The sequence below is a fragment of the Lissotriton helveticus genome, chromosome 7 (genome assembly GCF_964261635.1).
Source record: "Lissotriton helveticus chromosome 7, aLisHel1.1, whole genome shotgun sequence".
NCBI lineage: Eukaryota > Metazoa > Chordata > Amphibia > Caudata > Salamandridae > Lissotriton > Lissotriton helveticus.
This window is the reverse complement of record NC_136068.1, coordinates 584,913,207-584,937,590: the sequence shown is the minus strand read 5'-3', so window position 1 is coordinate 584,937,590 and position 24,384 is coordinate 584,913,207. Positions and strand designations below refer to the sequence as shown.

Sequence of the window (24,384 nt, the reverse complement as noted above, 5' to 3'; positions counted from 1 at the left end):
GACCAGATAACCCAAACAGTGCTTTTTGCTTCTATGCTCGATTTCACGTTAAAACTTTGAAATTCAATATCTCCACTTCTACTAATTTGATTTTTGTCATTTTTGGTGTTTTATTTATTAAACTAAGCTCTTTTTTCTAACCTGGTATGGAATCTTTTTGTGTTTTTACTGTTTGAATTTTTGCACAAATAATTGACCCCGATTGCTCTTTGCCAAGCTACCAGAAGGTGAGCAAGGGTTAATTTAATAGGCATTGACTGCTTCTTTCCCTGACTAAGATTGGGGTTGCAGATTGAATAGGGCTCCTACCCCTGTCAACCACCAACCCAATTTCTAACATTGGTGATCAGCAGTAAGGATAGGGCTTATTTGTGCAATGCAATACAGTGATTTGGTATACACTATTATTCCACATCAAAGACCAATTCGAATTTTTTATTCTCCCTGATTGGCATTTTTATTCCGCCCTCAAAATCGTGGCTCTGGCTGCTGGATCTACAACCTCAAGCATGGAATTTGAGCTGGGCAACATAGAGGAATACACTGTGGTGCAGCTCAGAGACTTATGCAAGGGGTTTGGACTTCCTGCCAAGAGCATCACCAGGAAGGTGGAGTTGCAAAAGGCACAAGGGCCTGGCCAGAAGCTCACCCATACTGGCTGAAAACTCTGCTTCAGATGGTGGACGGCAGGATGGCTCTTCTGAGGAGCCACCTGAGGTGGAGGACGAGGGTGTGATTCCTTAACTGGAGCTTCCTGCCAGTGCAGGGAGCAGTATCTCTTCATGCGGCCTGTATCCCAGAGAAAATGGTGGAGAGTAGGGAGGAGAGAGAATATCAGCTGCAGATGGATAATCTAAAAATGGAGGCAAAGAAGGCTGAGACAGAGCCTGAGCAGAAAAGAAAATATTACTGGCTAATGTACGGAGTCTCAAAGAGTTTGACATAAAGGCCAGATAGGTGAACTCCAGCAGTAGTGGTGGCAGCAGATCTGCAGTACCAGAAAGAGAGAGGGGGATTTTATACCGAAGAATTTGGTGCCCAGTTATGTGGTGGGAGATGACAGACAAATTGTTTTCTGCCTAGGAGCTTGCACTGAGGAGGTCACAAGATACCTGAGGCAGGCGCGCAACACCCATTGGGCTCACGGGGCTTCAGCCCCACCCCCGTCGTGTGTGTCAGCCCGGGCTGACACGTCTTCACAGGCTGGCGAGCATCTAATTGCAGCCGCACCCGAGTACTTAAAAGGTCTTTAAAAGACCATTAATTGTAAATGAGGCTTTTGTTGTGTGTTCACCCATTCTTACAGCCACTCTCTGTGGTTGGAAGAATTAGCCCCCCCAAAATATTTTTCAGCCCCCCCCCCCCCCCCCGAAATTTGGCTCTAGTTGCCCGCCTGACCTGAGGAGCACGGGGTGATCTGTGGAATCACATGCATACTGTGGGGAGGGACACACTTCTGACACTAGAGGTTGAGGACAAAACCAATTACACCCCTATTTAGGCCATTTTACTTGCCAGATTTGGGCTGACCTCTGAGAATTACCACCAAAGGTTCAGGGAAAGGCAGAAGCTCCTCAACCAATCCTGGGTTTCCAGCTACCATTAATGGTTCTATACCCATCTGCCAGCATTTGCTCCATTTCAGACTCCAGGCTCCATACATCCCAGCGAAGCACCATGTTAAGTGTACCCTACCCCGTCTGAACTCTTACAAAGATGTACCCCTAACAGCATGTACTGTTGGGTAGACCATCATAGCAATCCATAATCAATATGGCCTCTTAAAATTCACTACACATGTTGCTTCTTGGGCACACTGGCCTAGAGGGTACTGTCTTATGCATGAAATGTGTTACTTTTAAATCTTGTTCCATTCACACTCGAGCTCTGTGCACAACTTTCTCCCACCCTTGGAATCTTTTGCAAGTGGCACGCTGATTTTATAGCTTTTTAACTTAGGTTGTGGTTTCCAAACTCAGACGATTATGAGCGCACTCTTCTTTTCGCTGCTCATATCACTGCAGGTGTATGCTATAGTATACAGAGCAACTTGTTTGTTGTACTACAGTTTTATTCCTTTGTAGTGTTTAAAGTGAGGTCCATCATTCATCGTTGTACAAACATCACAGTTCTGAAGATGGTATTGTGGATGCTTACCGTGTGAGACCGAAACGTCGATGCACAGCCCATCTTTCCTTTTGACATTTCATACCACCCCTTTGAGTCTTGTTTTCACTTGAAGACAAACATTCTTTCATTGCATTGTAAAAGTGGGCATTTAGCACATTGTCATATGTTAAATTGAGATTCCAGCAGTATTATAATATACATCGTTCATGTATACAATGAACTATCATTTATTCTGAGCCCCTGTATTTTTTTTTTATTTATAATACAATTTTGAAAAGCATGCACACCTGCCAACATGATTGATTCTACTTGTCTTTAATTATCTACGGTTTATTGTGTATAAACCAATGTATTTGAGATATCACTGTCGGACATCAGAGTAATTAAAACATTTTTTTTATCCCGATTCTGAATAAATCACTTGTTGGCCTTTTTACCTACCTTTTTCTTGAAATTAATGCAAGCATTCCTTTCATCACTTTTTTGTATACTTAAGTGTTTTTGGAGGCATGGCATCCAAGAGTTGATGGAGGCTAGTGGATGGTTATCGCTTGCTTTATGACATTGCCACCAAAGTTCTCATTTAACACCATAATACTCTCCGGGGCCCGGGTTGTAGTCGTGGTTTAATCCAATTAAACCACCGCCCCAAAAAAATGTATTTGTGAAAAGGAGCCCCAGAATTGCAATAACTGGTTCCTGGTGTCATTGAGCAAGCTGGTGCACATTTTTGGAAATTGTCGTGGTAACAATACTGGCGTGTCGGTCCATAACCTGGGTTGCAGCCCCTCCCTCGGCAGGTGCGGTTTTCCAGCTCATCCGCGAACTACACATCCCGGCGGCCCTTTTGCGTGTCGATTCCATCCTGCCCAGCGGGGGAGGTGGGCTCGGAGCTCTGTTCATGCCGACAGAGCTGGTGGTGCGCTTGGAGGAACTGGGTCGAGATCACCCCCGGTCGCTGGAGACCGGCTGCCGGAGATTACGTGCCGAGGCACCCCTTTCCCCGATAGTCCCAAAGCCCCTGGACATCCCTTGGTAGCTCCAGTCTCCGGTCGAACCATCCAGTGTGCGCGGGGGCTGCGGGCGGCGTTCGCCACTCCCGGGCTGAATCGGAGGGTTTCTGGGAGAAAGCTTTGGCCCTTTGCACAGCCCTGCCGGTGCAGAATACGGGCACCGAGATAGGAGCCACAGGGGGAGAGCAGTGATATCCACCCGACAGCTCTCGCAAAGGGCCGCGCTCCCCTGCTCTGATGGTTCGTTCCGACGGGTATTAAAAGCAGTACAGGCCGCCGCGGCTCAGAGCGGCGAGAGGGGCCCGGAGAGGAGGCGGCAGGTAAGGGCCCATAGAGCTCCCAGGTCCCACGTAGGAGGCCCCAGTTTATATCCAGCCCCTCAACACCCCCCCCTCTGACCCAAGAGACCGGGTGGGTGTCAGGCCGGCGTACAATAGGTATGTAAAGGATATTCGGGGCCGAGCTAGCCACCATAGGGGAGGGGGGGCGCTCCCTTATTCCCCTCTCCAGACCCTCCACTCACTAGCCTGTACGAGTGAGGGTCGGACCGGAGTGATGTTGTAAATCCTTTAATTAAAAAAAGACGCCCACTCAGTCTCCGCAATTAACCCCCCCCCACGTCCCCTCCCCCAAGCCCTAGAGGTGGTAGCAGGTAAATGCCACCGGAGGCCTATGGACCTTAGCGCCGTTCCTTCAGTGGTAGACGCCCTCTTCCAACCCTGCTCGTTCCGAACCAAAAACACAGCAGCCCAAGGCTCGTAAACAAGCGCTAAGGAGGATAGCTATGTAAATGCCACCGGTAACTTGTGCATCCCACCAAGGATACACTTCCTGATTCATGGGAGTGCCCCTATGTCATAAACAGGCCACAGGATGAGGCGAAGAAGTCGCGGACACCCCCTCCACCCCCCGGCCAGCTGGGTTAACGGCACCTGACACCAGGCGAACAGTAGCGGGGTACTTCGAGGAGTGACGGCAGGGATAAGAATGGCGAGGTGGGGGTGCTAGGCCCACTCCTTAAGCACCTTATGAAGGGCTGATCCGCGGAGTCTGAACAAGATTCCTCTCTTATCGACCATATGCTTGCGCGCCAGAAACCCTGAGGCACATCTCTTTATAGCCAGAAAGCCAACTACACTCGGGCTGTCTTAATCGGAGGTCGTCCCCCAGACCGTGGAAGAGGCGGTAAGTAAAAACAGACAAGTATGGATTCTCTGCCACAAGCTTCGAGTCTTCAAACAAGACAGGCCATGTCCCTCCAGCCAACTCAGATCGCACATATAGAGGTGCCCACACACTTTAGTTCTTCTAATCTACCCACCGATCACCTCACTGGTAAACACCTTGCTTCCTTATGGTGGTCCTTTTACGCAGGAAAAGTGTCTGGGAAACTTAAGTTATGCGGGCTTATATGCATGCTTGCAAATGAAGTATTGCTTTGGAATGTTCTTTTATGCTTGATCTGCTGCCAGTCTGGCAACAAGGTCTCACCTGCAAACCATAAAAAGTCACACCTGACTGCTCTTTGAAAGGGTGCTTTGATCAAAGGCAACGCATGCAGGACATTGTAAAAAGAAATACACATGGTATGATCGTCGCCACGAATTTCTCAGTTTTATAATTGCTAATTGGGCTTCGTGGTAGCTCGTTGGGAATGGGAGGTGATAGGGTTGAAGGGTGCTTCCGCCGATCGGTCAGTTTTTGTACTCTTTTGACACGTGGGTAGAGCTCAGTTGATCACGCTGTTCTGTGTCCGCTTGTAACACTGATGTAGTGCCACAGGGCAGTATTTAATAATGGTTATTTCTATAGCGCTTCATGCATCTCAGGTTTCCCTTGAAGTTTAGAGGGCAGAAGGACAGATGCAACAGGTTCTGAGAGAGGGTGAAGGAACGCGAAGGCAAGATGGGGAAAGAGTCTTCATAGTGGATTAGTCTTTATCAAAATGGTAACGTCTTTAAGGATGCACAAATAGTGCGTTTAGAGTAGCCCACAATGATGTCTGCCATGAAAGGCAGAAGAAGTTAAAAGATTTAGAAGAGGGTGAATAAAGTCAGATGGCAGGGGAAGCAGCGACATTGAGAGGAATCTAAACAAGAGTTTAGAAGGCTTGTTGCTCTGTTGGAGAGGTATTAGATGGGCTACCGGGAGCCAAGAAACTGCCCTCCCTCCATCTTTTACGTCCACAGATAGACCTCCCATTTGGATTCTTTAGGGATCTTTAGGACTTCAACAGAAGAGGCAGTGAAAGGGTGAAAGACAATCTGACACTGCAGACTTGTGGGGGGACAGAGGCAGAAATGAATCTTTAGGGGCAGATGGCTTTGCAGGCAGATTTGCATAGTGGGGCATGGGGTGTCCTTTCAGTGCTCAAGACCCACACCCAGTTCTTCCTGTCTGACCTCTGTGTTAATCCCTTATAGGTTCTTTGTTTAACTAGGGCAGTAGCTAGAGATCAGTGCACATAATACTGCCTGTTTCGCCCCAGGATACCTAGATCGGAACTGCAATGAGCACACAGGTCACAGGCCTTATGCCCAGCAGTATGATACAAAAACCTAGTTTTGCAACAGTGTAAAATACTTTTCATGACTGGTCAGATGAGCCTTGGTACCCAACTTAATACTTAAATGATGACTTTTTATGTTTTCTTTTCAAGGCGCTAACTGTGAAATGCAGATATTGATATGTATAGTGTTTCTTCTGAAGATATGCTTGTCTCCTCCCATGCAGAGTGGACCAGCTAGATCCTAGGCTCACCTTTTTACACAGAGACCCATTTGCCTGTTGATAGAGCTTCTCTTCAGCTCTTAAATGGCGGATGGTCAGGTAGACACACACAGTGTTAGAAAGTGCTTGTTGGTTGTGCACCCTGAGAAGCGTGAGAAGGACAAAATAGAACGTGGGAATGGGCTTTATGGTTTCCATCCAAATAAGCACTTCATTGTCGTGGTGAACAGCTAGGAGGGCCCTGTGGTTCTTGTACAGGTCTGAGGAGGTAACACTTCTAACAGAAGGTTGCTGGTATCTGTGAGGACAGCTTGTACATGGCAGTGGTGTGAAGTGGAAGGCAGTTCAGAGCTTCGATTCTTTGGGCCAGCATAGATGCGCTGCTTCAGTGGGATGCAGGAGTGCTATGGTGGTAGTTAAAGCGGCTCATGTTCAGTCTGGTGCACCAGAGTACTAACCCTATTGACATGTTAAAGATGCTTTTAGATTATGAGCTGTAATGGTTGGAAGAGTGTTCTGTAATGGTTGGAAGAGTGTTAAAGTATTAGTTCTTGCAAGGGTGTAAGATAGTGTGAACTTGTAAAGTGCTATGCTCGTGGGACGTAGGATGGCTGATTTTGAGGGTGCAAGGGCAGAGACATTGTGAAATCGCATTGCTTATTTGTTGAACATATTGAGGGAGGACAGGAGAGATGGAATAGACAGTCCAAGAGAGAAGAAATGTGGAAAAACCAAAGATGAAGAAAAGAAGCCCCATGAATAGAATAGCTTTCAATAGTATGCTAGTATTTCAACAGGCACTAATGACATCTTGTGGGTAGCTAGGTATTAGGCAGCAGGTAGCATAGTGCTTTAGAGAGGTACGGAATATTAAGGACCCATTGGAGAAGACAACGTGGACACATTTTCCAGAATAGTCAAGATGTTGAAAACAGCAACAGTTAAAAAGGTGGGTGATTAGTCTTTTATTGTGATCCAGGTTGAAAAAGGATCCCCCGCTGTAGATATTTCCATTTAGAAATGGCATTGAAAGATAGTCATTACTTTATTTTATATATATATATATATCAGACGAATAATTAATTTAGTACTAGCGGCGTTAGTGGAGGATCCAATATTCCCGTTCCCCATATATTCAAGAACTTATTGAAGCCTTTATTATTTTACTGCTAGAATCCAACTTTGCTATGTGAATATTCCAGTTTAGAATTTTATCAAAAGTTACTCTGACATATGTATATTGAACTCTGTTCAAATAAAGATGTGGTTAAGGCTCAGCTAAACCTTGGGGTGGGACATTAAAGCAAAATGATTTTGGATTTTGTTAGCTGAACTGTTAATTCATTAAATCTATCCATGTAATCACTTGAGTTGTTGAAGGTCCATTTGGGTCAATGAAAGAATGACCAAGTTATTCGCAAATGCTAGATGGCTTATCTTTTTACGGCCAAGCTTTGGGGCAGGATAGTAAGAATAATCAAAACTTTGGTAGGTAATCCATATTTTGCAAAAGTAGTATTTACAGTTCTTCTGAAGGTGTTAATGGAGTTCTGGATTCTGGGACACTTCCCTGAAAAAGCTTAGCTGAGAGTTTTTGGTTCTGTGGCAGAATTTCTTGGAGAGTCTGCTCTGGGGGTTTCGTGAGCCAGCTGAGATAATCAGTTTGTTGGCTAGATAACTATAGACTTTTTTTTTTACTATATATAAGACTTTAGGAACAACACAGTCTAACTTGAATAATCTTGTAAACTCAATGGGAATCCTTTTGGGACAAAGCAAGATTGGTCTGATTTAAGCTGATGCCTCCAGATATCAGACGAGCTGCCACATTAGTGCTGCTTTGAAAAGAGTGAAGTGAAATTTTGGTATTGAAGACAGCAGATGCATGTAATAGTTTCTGGAAGGAACTAGGGCTACAACCACGGAATTAAGTTTATCACATGGAGTGACTGTTTTCATGACACATGGGAGCCTAATTTGATGGGCAACCCTTTTTGCTAGAGCATTAGTGGAATCCTGCAGATCGAGTTAATTTTTTTAGAGTAAGGTGTAACGAATTAGCGCCCTCCACTGTTGACTTGCATTGTAGTAGGTCATGAAATGAGGATTTTCAAAATCCAAATTTAGAGGGTTTAGCTTGAGGTACTGGTGAGACATAGAATGAGTTATTTGTAAGGTGTGGACTGGTTCAGTAATATCTGAGGAGGAGACGCTTTGCAATAGCTTCATGTCATTGACGTAGTTGTGGAAGTAGATGTTTAACTGATTTATAAGGGAGCAGTGGGGTTCCATGTATACAAAGACGAATGATATGGAAAGAATAGATTCTCAAGGTACATACTCTTGAAGGGTGGGAGGGGTTCGAAAGGGAGTTGGCTATCATTATTAGCTGGGTGCTGTAGGCCAGGTTGGACTCAAACCATCTTACTGCAGAGTTGCCGATTCCCATATGTAATTCCATTGTTTCATGAGTGACTGGATGAAGTCACTTATAATTTCAGAAGAATGAAAAAAACAGATTTGCCCTAATCTAGGATTTAGAGTGCATCATCCATAATTTGCAAGATGGCAGTCTTAATATAGATCTAGGAGATGATTATTCTTGGATGTAGAGCATTAATTAATTTGCGATAGAGCTTTCCAGAAATTTAGCAGGCAAAGGCAGATTAGAAAATAGTTGGAAATTATTCAGGACTTCTTGATCTGTTATGTTTTTGGATCAAGAGAGAGCCTCGGGCAGTTTTTAAGACATCTGGGAATATGCTTTGCTTTATGGAGGAATTAATAACATTTGTTAGGAAGGGAACAAGTGATGGACTAGTTTTCCCTCAAAAGGTTTGCTGGGATTGCATCCAATAAATGAGGATGGTTTTGTGCCTCAGATTTTTTTTTTACATTCCTATTTGCTTGACCTTTTGCCTTTGACCGTTGAGTATTTATGGGTCAGCCCTAAGGGAAGTAATTAAACTATTTGACCTACCCTGAGAGAACGTTCTGTATCCTATTTTATTCTGGAAAGAAGTTGGGATTTTTCAGTTTTCCTTAAGTTCTTTGGCACCCTGTTATATTGGGGGTGTGGGTCAATTGGTTAGCTTTTAAAACTTTCAAATACCTTCCTGTGTTAGTTTGAACCCTGTTGATTTTGACGTTGATGAAGCTTTTGCGTCAAGTGATGTTTGTATGCCTTTTTTTAGTTTGTTTTCTGGATTCATATGAGAGGGATTTAGCCTCCATTTTCTCCCCGAGTCACTAGTAATGTCCCTATTCTCATGTAGTTCTTTGGATTATTAACTACTTAGGTCAGGGGAAGGAGGGTGTTTCATCTGCTACTTTTATTTGCAATTTTGTCACGGCGTGTTAAGCAGTTGGCATTAATATCAATTATGGGATTCAGTAGCTTGGTTTCTATTTTCGATCAGACCTGTCAGTCACTTAAACTTCTTACCAGACCTTTTCTTTCTTTAACTGCCCAATGCTGGGTTTGGTGCATATGATGTGAATGGTATATGAAGTGATCAGGCTAAGCCAGTCCACAAGGACAGGTTTTTCACTTTTTATATAGTTGGTTGACCCTTGTATATGAATGGCCATCAACTGTGGTTGATCAGTACAATTATTTTTCAGAAAATAGGCTGACAAGACATCCGTTTGTTAGGTCTCCGCAAAGCAGATTGAAGCCATCTCTGATAGTCTTTGCAGCTGATGTCATTGGCCAGCACCCTATTTATACAGTCTAACCTCTGTTGCATTATCTCCTAAAGGTGCATTTAAGTGTGGGTGCGTGGCCTAAGTGGGAGAGTGTGATAGAAGACACCAGAAGGCTGCGGTAGATTTATGGGTCATGCTGTTTGTCTCTGTTAGTGTCCTGGGAGTTGGGGTAGTGAGCATTAATTCGAATGTTGCGTTCATGAGGGATAATGAAGATTGGGCGCAGTGGGTCAGGCTCATGACTCCGTCCAGGAAGGCGAGTGTTGGTAGTTAGGGTATAATCACTAAGCCTGGTGATCTAGTCATTGGCAACACTGGTACGTTGCTGCTATTGGTTGTCATGAAGACTCAAAGAATGCATGATGGATTTTTCTGTTAAGCTACTCAATGTGTGTTAGCCTACAGAGTGCAATACTTAAAGAAATAAGGGTTGTACGGTGTAAACATGGGAATTGTGAATTAATTATAGCAATCAGACTTGTAGAATAATTAAAAAAATATATATTATCCCGTTTTTCATTTGAAGGTAACAATGGATAGCTGCCATTCACAAGACTTTTGGGGAATCAAAATGTGATTGATATATATTAGAAAAGCAAAAATACTAAAACAACTTGGTGATGGAATACCAATTTAATCCAAAAAGGTGAAAATGCTACAAAGCTAACCATTAGTTATGTCTTTTGAACTTGTAGATGAACTCAAAAATAATGTCATGCATATTTACCACAGAAGCTAGTTTGTTGTAACTAAGTAATGCAAATTCCTGGTACTAACAGTGCTGCGTGATCAAATGAAGTCCTTTCACCTAAGGTGAATTTCTTGCCTTGGGAAAATCCGCAGATCTTTTTCTGATCTATTGCACGAATTCTGTGCCAGGGTAGCAGAACCGTCCGAAGACGTTAACCGTATTTAAGTGGTATGTGCATCTGTTACTAAATGGCAGTATAAAAGTTCTTGAGGCAATTTTTTTTTAATAAACATATTTTATTTGTCAAGTATAATGCAGAGATCTGTATCCTAGAAGACTTCTGCCACAATAAACTAACAGGATCACGACTTTGACCTTTAGTTTAGAAGTCCAAGGAGAAAAGAAAGAAATACAAAAAGGAAAAAAGAAAAACCACCTCAAGAAACCCCCCCTCCCATTGCACTATTATCTTCCCTTAACCCGTGTGCTACTCCTACACCCAAACCAACATGTAAAATGAATTGCCACACCCTTAGTTCCTTATTACATGTAGATGAATAGTTAATCTGAGACCGTGGCATCTTCAGTAGATAATGGCTCCAACTGCAGGCCCAATAGTCCTCCCATCTCTTCCAGATTATGAAATGTTTTTGCGGCCATCCCCTTGCTTTGAAGACTGGGATTTCCAACCCCAAACAGAAGTCCAGGCCATTCTTCCAAGCGGACTGTGGGAGGGATGGGCGGAAATAGAAGCTAGGAGGCTTTAGTAAGTTGTCAATTGTTGGGTTTATTGCAAAACAAAGATAGTGATAGGAGTGTCCTTTGTAGTATTCTGAGTGGAGTTGGTATTCTCCCGTTTGACTGTCTTCCCCCAGGATGCTCGAGGAAAAGAGAGAGGACGGTAAGTACTCTACTTAGAAGGAGATCCTATTTGTGAAGGTTAACCACCACCGCACCCGGTGTGTATGAGCAATGGTCGCGCTCAAGGCAAGGACTTCAAGTACCAGAATCCCTTCTGATAATTAGGGTCGGTACTATAGGCCTCTTCTGGTGACCATACTTCCAGCTATACTACAAGGTTTATGGGTGAGGTTCTGTGATACTTGAAGCAAGAGGAAAGACGGTGCTGTGGCGACTATCTACAGTGTCCTGGTTTCCCTCCCTTCCACCCTGCTCTCTCTTGTCCCGCCCACCTCCCCTTGCTTGTCTCGTCTATGCCCTGTGTACGTTGTCACTCACCGTACAAGCTGTAACTCTCCTGAGTTACGGCGGCTTCTTCGTCCTCCTGGGGAGAAGGAGTCCACCACTCCTCGGACCACTCTTCTGCTTCTCCGCTTTCCTCAATGGCTTCCCTCGGTTCTTCGTTCTGCTCCGGTTCCGTCCTCTCGCATCCTCGCGGCTTCTCCTCGCATCTTCTTCCGGACTCGATGACGTCACCCCGCCCTGCGTCTGAATCCGCCTTTTCCTCCTGCTGCTCTCGTCCTGATTGGCTATCTTCGTAGGGCCTGCCTCCGTCGTCCTGTAACAGAGACCCGGACCATGAGTTACCTGGGTTTCCAACTGGTGGATCTCTGTCCCAGGTAATTCCCTCCGCATCCGGGACCGGCCCCTTCTGACACGGACAAAGAAGGCGCAACAGATGCTTTCCATAGCCTTGCAATGTCTCGTTTTGCCAATGTAAATCCTAACATAAGATGGCGTTTATAGATCTTGCCCCCAACCTCCTGCATAATATGCAAGAGTACCAGCTTTGGTGAGGAGTGGAGGTCCCAACCAAACACTTCTGTGAGACAAGCAATAACACCCCTCCACAACTTTGCAAGTGCAGAGCAGTGCCATATCGTAAGTATTAGAGTTCCCTCCTCCCGCTCGCACCGTAGACATGTAGGGGAAGCCACAAGGCCTGCTTTCCAGAGTCTGAGACTGACTCTAGTATAATATATACGATGGAGGTATTTAAACTGAATGAGACGTAGTGTGGTAGAGCTATGTGTAACTAGTGATTCTTGAGGCAAATTTAGTGGCACAATCTAAAAACTAGGCAGATTGCATCTTGTGCAGGATAAGCAGTGATATCTATAATGATTGGCCATCATGAATACTTGTTTATGCGAACGCCTGAAAAGGAATGCAACTTAGAGGGTGGAAATGAGGTGATTTATGAGCTCATCCAGTGTTGAATGAACAATGTCCTCCAAGGTTTGCATAGTCTCTAAGATCCCGTCTTTTTGCTCATTGATGGTTTGGCACAAGTGTCTATCATCTGTAACACTGATCCATTCAAACATTTTTTCTTCAGGTGTTAGCATAGTGTTTTTAATTTGCCTGTGGTGGTACAGGCAATTTTAGAGCCCCAAGGCTGTAACTTGAAGGCTTTTCCTCCTGTTTTCTTTTGGAAAATGACAGCAACCACTTTCTTAGCTGAAGATCTCCTGGGATGTCTAAGTAGTGGAGAAAGTAGTCTGCTGGAAAAGATGACTAATTGGTAAGGCAGCCTTGTACACTATGTACGGTGGATTAAATAAAACGCTTTGGTAGAGGGATAACCAAAGAAGCTGGGGCAGGAGTGGTATAATGTATTCTTTTATAATGTCTACCTCTATTCCTGCTGTAATATTAGGAGTGTGTTAAAGTATTGATTTTTTTCATTTGTTTTAATGTCAAATATAAACATTATATTAAAGAAAGCATTATTACAGCAATATCCACTTCGTGATGGTAGTACAAACTTAGACGAACACAATTTTACAGATTACAGGGTACCATGTATGGATAGTGTACAATTGTCACTACACCTCTAATGGAACTGCTGATCAACATTTAAAACTAATTATGGTAAAACCAAATGTCACCTCCCTACCAACCGCCCAGTAGTGTCCCAAAGATATTACAAAACATGTGCATGTACGCTCTAAATGCAGGCACATTAGTTTACAGAACACAGTAAGAGAAAACATTGCAAGTGTTAATATTGGTTCAGTCAGCCAAAGGGCAATATATTAGCCAGTATGAGGGTGGGCAAGAGGTTAAAAGGCCTGGTGAACTTATATGAAACTGCGAGGCCTGTGTGATTAGTTCATTTCTAATAGGATTAAGGAGTGAAGGTTATGAATCATTGCAGTCTTTCATCATTCTTCTCGTCATCTCTGAAAGTCTGCAAGAGTTTTGCCCATTGTATATATATTCACCCCTAGGCATTGGAAGTTGTGGGCTGCTCATTGTAGCATCTAGTCTCCTAGGGTGACGACTCGTTAAGTGATGTATGCTGAAGCGTAAACACATGAGATTTTTTGTGGTTGACCCAAAGTCCTGATATTCTATAAAATTCACTAATGAATTAGCAATTGGACCAAGTTCTGTGATCACATCTCAATTATAAAGTAGCAGGTTGTCTGCATATAGGGAAATAGCATGTATATCCTCCTCCTCTAGGATGCCCCAAGTCAGCCTCAGTTCACACAGCTGTATAGCATTGGGTTCCATAGCCAGAGAAATTAGTAGTGGAGACACTGGGCACCCTTGTTTTTTCTAACCTTGTTTATAGCATAGGCACAATATCATAGGCTTGCAAAATCCCAACAGGTATGTCCAATCTAGAGAATGAAACGCCTTCTCAAGGTCAAGTGCAAGGCAGGCTGAGTTAAACCAGGCTTCAGGGGCCTATTCAGGGATGCGATAAAACCAGTCTAATTAGACTGGTGTTCCTCTGGGGTATAAAGCCATATTGTTCTTCATGTAGGAGCTCAAGTAAGAGTGGGAGGAGCCTATCTGCTAGGAAATTACTCTAGATTTTATATTCAGTATTCAATATTGAAAGTGGCTTACAGGAGGATACGTTTATTAGGTCTTGTCCAGGTTTTAAGATTGAGGTGACCACGGTTGTGAAAGGTATATATATGATACATATAACAATCTAAAATATTCACTAGCAAAGCTTCATATATGGCATAGAATTCCAGTCGGGCCTTCTGACCCAGGTGTCTTGCCCCTAGCAAGTGTGCAGGTCGCTTGCTGAATTTCTTGTTCTCAGTTGGGCGTCACTAAGCCAGCTGCTTCTCGTGGCTCTTGGGATATATAGGCATATCACACAAGAAGTCCTCAATGGCTGTAGCCATGTGGTCGGTTGGATTGGAATGGAAATGGGCACAGTAAACCTTAAATGAGTCACTAATTTCCTCCTGTGTATGTCCCTCAACTCCCTCCCGAGTTCTTATAGACATTATAGGGCCTTGTGGGTGTGGTGATCCAGCGAGAGACACCGGTAGTCACCCCGCACTGTCACACTGCGTGTAGGTTTTTTCCTGTAAAAGCTACGTGGTCTAGACATCTAAGGTGCTCCAGTAATGGGGCAAGCTTATGCCTGCCTTCAATTAGGTGGCCAAGGCAGGAAGGGTCATGAGAACAGAGGGCTCCAGTGACAGTTAGGAATCCTCTACTCTTTTCAAGTTAGTTTTTATTTTCGTGCAAGTTCCTATGATAGTATTAATACAGAAGACCCTAATCACCACTTTGAAAGTTCCCCACTCAGGCAGAGGTGAGGAAGCTATGGTTTCATGAAAATAGTTCTATGTTCTCTTTATTCCACCCTAGTTGGCTGTATCTTTGAACCATGTGGGTTAGGAGTTTCCAGGTTTATATTGGTGTAGGAACTTTTCCACATGCTAAACCCACCTCATGCGGCTTATGGTCAAATAATTCTTGTGATATATTGATGACAGGAGGTTTTCTGAGCAAACGACGTGTAAAACCTGACATGCAGATTATGAGATGGGCATTAGGAGTATTCCTGCCAGCATGGATTTTGTTGTCTCCAAGTATTAACTTGTGTCTATTCCTACAGCCACGCCTCAGATGCTTTGATGTTGCATATTGCCGGAGCACTTGGTAGTGGGGCATGAAAGCGGTCAAGTTGTATGTTGAGTGTGGTATTAAAGTCTCATTCCCCCAAAACCCAGGGAACAGTCACCAAGTTTGCACAACAATTTGTCTAGGCAGATATGTTGATCAGCATTGGTTGGGGTAGCCTTCTAATTGTCCTTCAGTGAGTAAAAGGTATTACTGGTTTAACCAGGTTGCTGCACCTCTAGCGTATGCTGAATAAGTGGTGCTAATCAATTGTCTTCCCCTTTGTGTCCTAGTGTATTACTTTCTCTCTCAAATGTGCCTCATGAAGAAACACAACTTTTGCTCCCTGATGATGTACTTGGCTAGCATCATGTATCTCTTATGTAGTGAGGCCACTCCCCTTATATTCTAAGTTGCGAAGAGGTATTTACTGCTGTTTCTTGCAGTGTGGTATTGTGGCATGTGATTCAGTAAGGGATAGCCATGGTGTGACTCTGGAGGCATCAAGCAGGTTCATATGCACTGTAGTAAGTTACAGAGCGTTTTGGGATTGAAGACACATAGGCAAAGCCTAATAAGTCTCATTCTCACACCTGGTCAGTTGCAAAAAGCCAATCCGACCAAAAATCCACTTGACTAAAACCGATAACAAACTGCTAAAACTGGGCATGAAAACACTGTTTAGGTTATGGCTTGTGGGTAAATCTACTTGCGCCAGGGCCATATTCTCTGCTGGCCCATTGATCAGCCTTTATAACTGGTCAGCTGTCAGGCTATAATTGTGTGTAGAGAAGCCCATTGTTGCAAGCAGTTATGAGTTTAATGTGCTAAATAAGCTTGGTTGCTTTAGCTTGTATGAATCACTTTTTGGAGTGTCCCAACAGAGTACTGGGCGTCCTTATGGGCATAATTATATTTAAAGCATGTGTAGCAGTAAGTATTAACTATTATGTGAAATCAGTTTGCTGTTGTGGTCTCACTCTTGGCGTGTTTGTGGTTAAGATCTTGTGCATCATCTGGGAGCAGTGTGGTGGTAAACCCTGATAGCACAGAATATATACAATAATTAGCATTTTTAGATACATTTATTTGGAGCCTGGAGTGTTCCCAAGGTGAGCACAGTAGTCATTGCTGGTTCTTCTTCTGTGTTGTCTTTGTGGGAGAAGGGAGCTGGATCACGAATGGTGCAATCGCTGCACTAAACCTCTCCCGGATCTCTTTATTGGAGGGTGTACCTTCGGCTGCCTTTCATCGAGGTCTCCTTACACACCGTCCTGGAATAGGTGACTGGGATTTGTCTCCATGTGAGTATGTCCCAATTGCTTCCCACACTTTCGGCAACAACCTGGTATTCCGCAACCCAGGCCCAAGCATTCTCTGGGCTGGTTAAAAAAAAAAAAACTTTGCTGATCAGCAATTATTTTCAGCTTAGCGGGTAATAGAAGTGCATTGGTGAGGCATATGTCTCAGTCCCTTTCTGAAACCAAAAAAGGAAGCCCTACAATTTTGAACTGCTAGAGTATTGTTGGGCTGTGACTTTTTGTCAATAGGGGGTCCAGAGCGTGCATTTTGAAGGGTCCGATTGTGGTAATTCAGGAGTTTAGCGACTGTTGGCCTGGACGGAGCCCTCAGAAGGGTTCATCTGTTGGAGATACAGTTTGCTCATTGTGCTGGGAAAATTGGTGACAGTCCTTTAGGGTAAACATCCTTCATAAGCCAGTTCCTAATGTATACCGTAATAATCAGGCCGTCCCTGGTTTATGGTAGGCCTTCTATGCACAGGTTTTTTACCAGGCTGATCCTTCAGTGTCCTCAGCATGGCCTTCTAAAAATGTGATCTTTTCTATGATGTCATGGCATTGTACTGGTTGCGTCGTTCTATTGTGGTAGCAGCTCCTTAGTGTCTCCATTTTTTTGAAAACATATTTTATTAGTTTTATACATGAAAGGTACAGTACTTTGTCAAGCCACTTCAACATACATCAGTCTTACTCTTAATCCTGCCCGATCTTTTATTAGGGGCACTCCAACAACTTAGTTAATAAGCCCGATAACACTTGAGCTATACCTGTCGTACTATAATGCTCTACCCTGTACTGTGAACCCCAACACTTCCCATAACAATCTCAACCTGTAACGTCCCTTCCCTCCCCCCCACCAGTGTGTGTTACTACAGGCAATCCGCTAGATTCAGAGAAAGATGGTATTGCCATTTAAAGTGATATGTATCACCCTTGTGAGGTTATGTCCCCCTGCTCAACCCTCTCTGCGTTTTCTCCCTCTATACCATGTTCAGCTAAGGAGTGTACTAAAGCCTCCCATGCGTGCGCTGCGACCAATGGTTTTTCGTTTGACCTTCGCGCTTGTTGATAGCTGATGGTGCTCTCGCTTTGTGCCCACTTCTGGAACTCAGTTCTCCACCTCCCGCCACTAGGGCCCTCCCTGGATTTCCAGTGCCTCGTGATTTCTCTCTTAGCTAGGATTAAGCCCATATCAATGAATTTGCTCGTCACCTTAGTCTTGGGTGTATCTGGAAACCAGTGCAGTATGCAAGTTGCAATGTCAAAATTAATTTGTCTGTCTGTGACCCCTTCCAACACATCCCCTACTTCTTCCCAGTATTCTTCCAGCACTGAACATCCCCATAGCATATGTTCCAACTCTACCCCTTCGCTCGCGCACCGAGGACATGCTGCGTTCTCTACCTGAAAATATTTCTTGATCTTACCCGGAGTTAGGTATGCTCTATGTAATATAAAAGAAATGTACTAGTTGGAACCTAGCGTTCCTCGTGCTTTTCCATGCCCTGCGTACTATTTGTCCCCATGCTGCCTCCGGAATAGGTTTTCCGATGCCCGCTTCCCATTTTGACCTCAGCGTGTCCAGTGGTTCCAGCCCTTCTTTCAGCATTCTGGAGTATAGGCAGGTCACCGCTTTAAAGGTCCCCGCCGCCATCACCACGTATTGGCACGTCATCGTCGTCTTTGGTTCAGCAAGGCCTCCCCTCCAGTGTGTCTGGAGCGCAGATGCCAGCGCAGCATGTAGCAAAAACCCTCCTCCGGGCAGGTCATATCTCTCTTGTAATGCCCGATAAGGTAGTAACTCTCCGTTCTCCAATAGGTCCCCAAGTACCTGGATCCCTGACTGTTCCCAATCCAATAACGGTGTCCAGTCTCCCCCATGTGGTAGCGCTGTGACCATCCCCAGCGGGATTTCGGGTGCATAAGGGTGTATCACCCCCGCCCTACGCTGAGACCGGTTCCAGCACAGTCGTAGCGTCTTTTCCTCCAAGGTCAGATCTCTAAGTTCAAGTTTTTGTTGCATAACGATGAAATACAACACGTGCCGTGGGATCTCCCTTCCTCTTAAGTTTTCAGGACCCCTGAATTCTTTCGTTATCACCTGCGTCAATACTTGTAATTAATCTGCTAGATAGTATAACTCAAAATCGGGAACTGCCAACCCGCCCTCCGCCTTTGGCCGTATTAGGGTTGCTTGTGCCACTCTCCTCCTACCGGAGCCCCATAAAAATCCTACGATCAAGGATTTTAATTCTTTAAAAATCGAGCACGGTATCCAAATTGGGAGTGTCCTGAAGTAGTATAATAATCTAGGCAGTGCTATCATTTTTAATAATGCTATCCGACCCATCACAGACAGGGGCAGACTGGCCCAAAAGGTCATACTTCCTTTCAGTGCTCTCACACATCTTCCTATGTTGCCTTCTAACAAGTCACTGATACCATGATAAATATGTACCCCCAAATATTACAAGCAGGTCGGCTCCCAGCGCACCACTCTAGATACGTTAAGTGGCATATCCCCAGCTTTCATGGGGAATAGACATGTCTTAGACCAGTTTACCCCCAGCCTGAGATACCTCCAAACTCTGAGAGCAAGTCCGCCGCTCCCACCAGTGCATCGCCCGTGTCCTTCAAGAACATTAATAGATCGTCTGAATATAATGATATATATTGCTGGTCCCCTCTGTAGTTCAGACCTCTGTAATACGTTCCCAATCTGGCCTTGGCTGCCAACGGTTCTATAGCTAAGGCAAACAATAATGGGGAAAGTGAACATCCTTTTCTCGTTCCACGGGCCACTCGATACTGGGGCGATATCAATGCCCCCACCTTTACTCTGGCCACCGCAGAGGTATATAACACCTTTGTCCAGTCCACGAATTCCTCTCCTACTCCAAAGCGTTCTAGGGTCTTGTATAGATATAACCACTCCAAGCTATCAAATGCCTTTTCTATGTCCGCTGATAGCACCATGGGTTGCAGCCCATTCGACTGAGCAGCTTCCATTAACCATAGCAGTCTCCGCACATTAGTCGCCGTGTTCCTCGTCTGAATAAGCCCGGCCTGATCCTCATGGATCAAGTTAGTCATATATTGCAACAAACGGGTCGCCAGAATCCTGCTCAATATTTTGTAATCAGTGGTCAGCATCGATAGCTGTCGATAGGAAGCGGGGTCCTTCCCTTCCCTCCCTGGTTTCAATAACGGTATCACTAGTGCCTCCCTCATTGAACCAGGAAGTCTACCTAGGTCTTTCGCCTCCTGATAGATCTCTAACAACCGCGGGGCCAGTAGGTCCACATACAGCCAGTAGAACTCCACCGGCAGTCCATCCACTCCCGGCGTTTTGCCACGGGCCATATGCTTGATCGCAGTCCTAATTTCCTCTGTGATGTCACCATCTAAGAATTGTGCCTGCTCCTCTTCCAGTTGCGGGAGGGGCAACCCCTCTAAGAAGGAATCAATGTCAGAGTCATCTGCTACCAAGGAGCTACTGTACAATGCTTCATAGTACTGTGTAAACCGGGTCAGTATCTCACGTTGGGTGAATACCTCTGTGCCGTCTCTGATCTCCAACGATAAAATCGACCCGCCCCTCATCACGGGGTTGGCCAGCCAGGCCAATAGAGTCCCCGCTTTGTCTCCCTCCGTGTGTACTTTCGTGAGATAGGCTTTATGATCAAAACAACGTAATCTTTCTATTTCTACAGCTACCGCTTCCTTGGCTTCGATTATGTCTGCCTGTCTTTCAGGATGTCCTGGTTTCGCAAGTTCGGCAGTGCGTAATTTTCAGCGAAATAATGCGTTATACCGTCTCCCACTTCCCTCTGAAAGACCGGGTCAGTTAACGTTTCCGGGCGTAGGTGCCAAGTGGGTATAGCGGAATCCGTCATCGCCCAGTGCACTCTAAACATCAGGGGGTTGTGATCAGACAGTGTCCTGGTGAGATATTCAGTATGCACTATGGAAGGTGCCAACTGTGGAGAGCACAGCACTGCATCTAATCAGACATGTAGCTCCTGCATCCCAGAGAAATAAGAGTAGTCCCGATCGTGTGGGTGTTGTTGGCGCCATATATCTATCAGGCCCCATCTAGTTAGCCAGTCCTGCCTCTGCCCAGCTAATCTAATCACTGGGGAACCCGCCAGGGGTGTGTGCGATCTGTCCAATGAGACATCTACGATGGAGTTAAAGTCCCCACCCACCATCACCGGGCTTGTGAGATAGCGTGCCTGACAAACCTTCAAGGAAGCGCGCTTGCTCAACATTTGGGGCATATATGCTACAAAGTGCTATGTCGCTACCGTGCAACCGTCCCTCCACCGCTACAAATCTACCGTAAGGATCAACCGTCTGCTTCGTCACCTGAAAAGGCACCCCAGCTCTTATCCAAATCGATGCGCCCCGTGCAAATGCAGAGTAGGTAGTGCTGAATACCTGTCCATTCCACCTCCGCTGCTGGGCTAGCCCCTCCGCCTTGGTGAGGTGTGTTTCCTGGAGCAGTGCAATATGTATTCCTCAATAAATTCAGATATGCATGAATCTTGTGGCGCCTTGTCATTGTGTGCAGTCCCCTCACATTCCAGGTAATACACCGTATATCAGGTAACGCCCCCATCACTGTACCACAATGTCCTCAATGTAGATCGCCCCTCCGTACACACACTGTTAGCCCCCCTAACCCAACTGATTCCCCCAACTACCCGTCATGCCCACCCTCCCAAGAACAGAACCTAGAACCATATTGCTAGTCCCCATCCAAACCATTGCAACAATCATCACACAACTAAGCCCGGCAGCAGGTACTGTCGGCATGCCTTAAGGGCAGTGAGGGGTGCTCAGTGCCAACTGGCGCTACGCAGTCTATGAATATACTCCCTCCTCGAAACCCAGTGGAACTCGACCGACCTCCTCCCCCCTGCCAACCTATTAGCGGGCCCGTGGACCCCGGGCAATCTTCCTGATTCTTTGTTCCTTAGTGTCTCTTCATTACTTTTAACTCTGTTCCTCAGTTTACATAGCTTTTTTTCTCGGTATGTTCTAATCAAGTGGCAGTGTATCTACTTTCACTACTAAAGCAGTCAGTGTTTATTGGCCCAGAGGGCTGCATTCCATTGGAGAGGAGCACCAGAGTACAATCCTCCAGGTCCCCGGAGCTTGGCACATTCCTTCTGGGTGTGATGCTAGGTTGGTAGACGTGGTCCTGCCCAGTGCACCAAAGGAGGATGGCTTTGTTGGGCACAGTTCAAGTGTGTTGCTTAAAGTGCAGTTTTTATTGGACATTGACAGCCTGCCTGGCACCTGTTGGAGAAATGCTTGCATCTCCTCTGGTCGGTACAAGCATCTGTTTCATTAGAGCAGGGCTCTAGATGTCCCACGCCAGCAATGGCAGATGTTGTGGATCTTCAGTGGTAAGCGGCTCCCACAACAATTTAGTTGGATGCAATCCATGCTTGGGATAATCTGAGTGCCAATCTCCTAGCATTCGAGGTTGTTCACCATCATTGTAGATTTTATTGTGTGTCTGGTGGGAGCAGTCGGAATCCAGTCAGGTGCACCATAAGGCAATTGACCCCAAAATGTGCAGGTGGTGTTGATATCCAACCTGGATCAGGGAAGGGTGATATAGCTTTGCGTAGGCAGTAAAGGGGAGCCATACCTAATCTTTCAATTAAGCGATCCTGTATTATCAAGCAGTAGTCTCACACGAGCTCGGTGACTCTTAGTAGTATGAGGTGGAGACTAGGGCCTTTTTGAGGACTTAAAACCACAGCTGAACACCTGGACGAAGCAGTAGATAGTCTTGTATAGCAGACCAGATTTGATCCTCAACTCTGCAGCGCTCTTCAGGGTGCAATTATGGCAGGAGCGGAGGGGTCGCTCATCGGGTCAGCCTAATCTGGCCTCCCTCATGATATTGAACGTTCAGGCTGATGCCAAAGGCTGATCAAGTAAAGCAACATGTGTGCCAAAATAGCCTCTGTATTCGTAAAGGCAGTGTGCCCTTTCTTAAATCTAGGTAACCCCATCCAAAGGGTGTCAGAGGAGAAGAGGGCATAACTGAGAAGGGATGGCGAAGACAGCGAAGATAGCAGAAGATCGAAAGATGATGCATCGCGAACACTTTACTACATTGACCAGAGTCCTTAGGGGCGACACCGCCGGTGTGTGAGTAGTGTGCGACCCCACCCCCATTTATAACTGAGAAGGCGCCTAGGCCATCTGAAGATTCCAGAGTACCCACCACTTCAAATAGGCGTGGGGGCGGGGCGGTGTTGATGGGAATATCAAGCTGTTCGAGTTGATCTGCACTATCTTGCATGAGTTTGTTTTGGTTTCTGCTGTTCCGTTGCCGGGGCCTCGGGTTTACTGGTTCATGTTCGAAGGAGGGCCCCAGTCACTGCCAGGGCTCGTGCTCTGACTGTCGCTGCTGGAGTCTGAGACAGACCTGTATCCCAACCCATTCTAGATTGCCACCTCCTTGCTTCTCTTGGGAAATCTCTTGGCGAATACTGTCATGGATTCTCTGTATTAGCCTCTATTTAGGGTGAAGGCGGGATCTGCTGCATTTTACTAGGCTCATCGTGAGGTATTTGTAAGGTGAATGCAAGCTTATCTCTGTGTATGCTGTTGAATTGTCCTGGGAAGCTGGGAGTTTGTTTTCCTCTCATCCTCCATGTTTGTTGGTTAGCCAGACCCCCTCAAATTGTGTTAAAGTTAACATCTTAAGTCCAGGGGCAGGGCAAGTGATGAGCTATTACAGTAGTTTAATCTCTTGAGACTACTGACCATATCTTTACTTGACAAGAGGCAATGCAGATATAATTTAAGTTGTACACATTAAAGAAATAATCATTCTTGGCTATACAGGGACAATCTTTGTGATGGGTCCCAGATCTTGGACTGAATTAGCTGTCCGGTTGAGCAAGCCTCATGATCTTATCCAGAAATCTGATATTCAGCGTGCTTTAGTGTCCTACAATGACAAATGTCTGTTTGCAACCTCCCTCTAGCGTCAGATGATTTATTTGCATCCATTCATCCATCAAATATTGACAAGAGCAGAGGGTATCGTGAGTTGGTATTGCTCATTCAGATTTAAAGAATGTTGCATGAACAACATGAGGATGAAGTTGAAACGGAGGTATCCGTCTTGTGGGTATGTGTTGCCCTAAGAGCTTTCACTGTGGAATCTTCATTGACGTACACTGCACACTGATGTATGCTGGTGAAGATCCTGCATTTTGTGTTCCTATTTTCTTATCTTTTACATACACTCAGGGCACTCCTGAAACCATATTTCACTGGCGTGCCCCCGATCCCAAGCCTCTAGCCTTGTTTTTTTCTTTTCTCTTATCCCCATTCTACCCATACCCTGTGTAAGCAGCATTTTTCCTTGGGTGAATGCGAGGAACGAGCTACAAATGGCTACTGGACTATTAGTCGATGAACAAATAATTCCAGCAAACCTGTACGTAAACATTAAAAATTGTAGATTGAGATTATTCCAGAGGGGCTCCACAAACTTTTGACATATCTAAATAAGTTTGATTTCAAAGCAATGGGTAGAATGCTGTGAGTGAAAGATGATCCAGTGTAGTGCCATTTCTCGAAGCCCAAGTTTTTCACTATAAACATTCTGAATTTACATGTTCTTTATTTTGCCAATATGGCGGTACAAATAAAACATTGCCCTGAATTACTTTTTTTTTCTTTTCTTCTATTTGTTGGAGGAGGTGGGGCGGTCAACTCTGGGCAGTGACTTATGACATGTTAAGATATAGAATTCGGATAAGACATTCAAAAGTAGCCAGGAGATTGGGCAGAGTCAGTCCTCTGATACTGCTGATAGGTGCTGTTTTCTTGAAATCCGAGAACTCCCACTAGCTCTACATAATTTCCTTTGTCCTGATGGGAATCCAGGATATAATGATTGTAAGTGAGGCGATCTTCTTTCACCGAT

The 24,384-nt window shown here is 45.1% G+C and overlaps 1 protein-coding gene across 3 annotated transcripts in view; it reads left to right on the top strand.

The window, feature by feature from the left end:
- Nucleotides 1-3,001: 3,001 nt before the first annotated feature.
- FAM53C (family with sequence similarity 53 member C) overlaps nucleotides 3,002-24,384 on the top strand; it is a 138,787-nt gene continuing 117,404 nt past the window's right edge. For 2 of the 3 annotated variants that reach the window (XM_078652712.1, XM_078652710.1), the window contains exon 1: nucleotides 3,341-3,463. The gene's annotated coding sequence lies outside the window, so the exon portion shown is untranslated. Of the gene's footprint in view, nucleotides 4,329-24,384 lie in introns of all 3 variants that reach the window. The other variant, XM_078652711.1, reaches the window with a different exon arrangement.